The following is a 3,171-nucleotide window of genomic DNA, read 5'->3' as shown; positions in this document are numbered from 1 at the left end:
ATAAAGTATAATTATAGAAAAAAAAAAGAAATATAATGTAAATGAAAGAGTATATAAAACACAATGTACATGCATAAAACATAATGCATGAGAATGATAAAATAATAAAAAATGAAAGGCAAGATTGTGATTTTTTAAAATCAAACATTATGTCTCACCAAGTACATAGAAAATGAAGATAACTACAGACAAGTGCTGTGATGGCCGAGTGGTTAAGGCGTTGGACTTGAAATCCAATGGGGTTTACCTGCGCAGGTTCGAATCCTGCTCACAGCGGGTTAGTTTTCTAGCTTGCACTATCACAATTATTAGCAGGTAATTGCCACTAATTATCTGATGTTGGCGAATTCCTGCTAGGAACCTTAACTCCTGCAACAAACTTAACCCTTTAGGGAAGAATGCTCAGATATTCTGACCAGTTTTAACATTCAATTTTCTTCTCTACTTTTTACTTTCTTGCTAAAGAAGAAAACTTCCAAAGGGTACAGTCCAGGGAGAGAAAGTCTGGAATAACTTGTACTGCTCTTGATTATCAAGAACTCATTTAGTTAACAGTTTTGGAATGCTTCCTCTGAGATTTCCACATCTCATAGGACCAGGATATAACAATTCTCAACAATATCTGAATAGTTGCTGAGGGAAAGAAACACAGTGACCTAATTGAGGCCAGGCTTTCAAACATTATGCACACTTCTTAGCTTTTTCCAATACCACTTTGTTCTATTTAAATAGAAAAAGATCATCACATCCCAGTGTGTCATAAGGAGGCTCTGGTGGCCTAGTGGGTAAGTTGTACTGCCAATCCAAAAGCAGGCAGTTTGAAGCCACCATTTTCCTTGAGAGAGGCCTTTGAAAACCTATTGGAGGCTCAGCTATTAATTAACTTTGACTACACGGCAATGATTTCCGTTTTTTCATTTGTGTGTGTAGTGGATTTTCGTTTGTTTTAATACTTTATAAGGCATTAGTATATCTATGAGCTATGAATGAACTTGACAGCACATTAACAGCAGTATACCTTATTGTTTCCTCCATCAACTACTCAAACACCTATGGTAGCTGTTGCTGTGTACCATCAAGTTGGAATCGACCCAAAGCTGACCTTCCAGAGGCACAGGAGAAGATTCATTGCTGCACTTTTCTCCCCTCCCCACCCTCCCCCCTAGTACACTACCCTTTTGGAAAAGTAAAAGAAAAATTCTTTGTTTTACAAACCCTCCCCCAGGTCCACGTTCTGCATTCCTGTCATGATAAAAATACCTAATCACATATCTCTTTTAAACTGTTTTCTCCCTCATCTGTTTCAATGCAGTATACATTATTGAACCCATCTTTCTCAGTCTCCCCCCAACCCCAAGGTCAGTCCTGTTTTACAATAGTGGCACCATGCACTATTTGTCTTTTGAGACTGAGATACTTCACTCAGCATAATTCCTCCAGGGTCACCCATTTTGAATAATATTGCATGAGTTTCTTGTTTTTCAATGCAGCATAGTAGTCCATTGTGTGAATATACCACAGCTTCTTTATCCATTTGTTTGTTAATGGGCACTTAGGTTGTTTCCAATTCCTTGCTATTGAGAACAAAGTAAAAATAAACATCGGTGAGCATATAACTGCTTGGATGTCAGTTACGGTCTCTTTGGGGTATATTCCCAGTAGTGGAATTGCTGGGTCAAATGGTATCTCTATTTGCAACTTTTTGAGAAAGCACCACACCTCTTTCCACAGTGGTTGCACCATTTTACACTCCCACCAACAGTGAATCAGGGTTCCAGTTTCTCCACAACCTCGCCAGCATTTGTTGCTTGCTGTTCTGTTAAATTTTGCTATTCTGACTGGGGTGAAATGATATCTCAAAGTTTTTTTAATTTTCATCTCTCCTAGAGCTAGGGATTTTGAACATTTCTTCATGTGCTTGTTGGCCATCTGAATGTCTTCTTTGGTGAAGTGTCTGTTTATATCCTGTGCCCATTTTTCTATTGGATTATTTATCTTGTTGTGGTGCTCAATTATTTTATAAATTCTAGATATAAGTCCCTTATCTGACATGTCATTACCAAATACTTCTTCCCAGTCAGTGGCTACCCTTTTTACCCTGTTGGAGAAGTTTTTGGATGTGCATAAGTATTTGATTCTTAAAAGATCCCATTCATCTATTTTATCTTTTCCTGGTTGTAGGTTTTTCAGGATACTTAGAAGACTGTTTATATTGTGGATTAGGACTTGTAGCATATTTCCAAGGTTTTCTTTAATGAAGCTTATAGTCCTTGGTTTTAGTCCTAAGTCCATGATCCACCCTGAGTTGGTTTTTGTATATAGAGATGTGGATCTTGAGTCTTTTGCAGATACTTTTCCAATTTTGCCAACACCATTTATTAAAAAGTCTGTCATTTCCCCACTTAATGATTTCATCTCCTTGTCAAAAATCAGTTGCCCATAGATAGATGGGCTGATCTCCGGGTTCTCAATTCTATTCCATTGATCTATGTGTCTCTCATTGTACCCGTACCTTGCTGTCTTAACCACCACGGCAGTGCAGTAGGATTTGAAATCAGGGAGTGAGATACCTCCTACTTTTCTTCTATTTTTAAGGAGTGCTTTGCTTATTCGGGGCTTTTTTCTATTCCAAATGAAACTGGAGATTGCCTTTTCCACCTCGTTAAAGAATGGGATTGGTATTTGTATTGGGATTACATTAAATGTGTAAATTGCCTTTGGTAGTATTACCATTTTCACAACATTGAGTCTTCCTATCCATGAGCAAGGGGTATTCTTCCACTCTTCCAGGTCTCTTTTTGTTTCTTGTAGTAATGTTTTGGAATTTTCTTTGAATAGATCCTTTGTGCTTCTGGTTAAATTTACTCCCAAATATTTAACTTTGTGATTGGCTATTGTGAATGGTATTGTTTTTCTTCGTTCCGGCTCTTTGTCACTGTAGAGAAATCCAACTGATTTTTGTATGTTGATCTTGTATCCTGCCACTTTGCTAAATTGGTCCACTGTGTCCAATAGTTTTCTTGCTGAGTCTTTATCTGTAAAGAGAGAGAATTTTACCTCCTCTTTGCCAATTTGGATACCTTTTACTACCTTCTCTTGTCTTATTGCTATCGCTAAGACTTCCAAAACAATATTAAATAAGAGAGGTGATAGTGGGCATCCTTGCCTAGT

The 3,171-nt window shown here is 37.6% G+C and overlaps 1 non-coding gene across 1 annotated transcript; it reads left to right on the top strand.

The window, feature by feature from the left end:
• The first annotated feature begins 194 nt into the window (after positions 1–194).
• On the top strand, positions 195–276 carry TRNAS-UGA. The gene has a single exon. It is a non-coding gene; the product is annotated as a tRNA-Ser (tRNA).
• Positions 277–3,171: the final 2,895 nt, after the last annotated feature.

This window comes from Elephantulus edwardii, unplaced genomic scaffold (assembly GCF_000299155.1).
Source record: "Elephantulus edwardii isolate Elephantulus edwardi_28Jun2011 unplaced genomic scaffold, EleEdw1.0 scaffold00184, whole genome shotgun sequence".
In the NCBI taxonomy this organism is placed as follows: Eukaryota; Metazoa; Chordata; class Mammalia; order Macroscelidea; family Macroscelididae; genus Elephantulus; species Elephantulus edwardii.
This window is presented reverse-complemented; position numbering and strand designations above follow the sequence as displayed.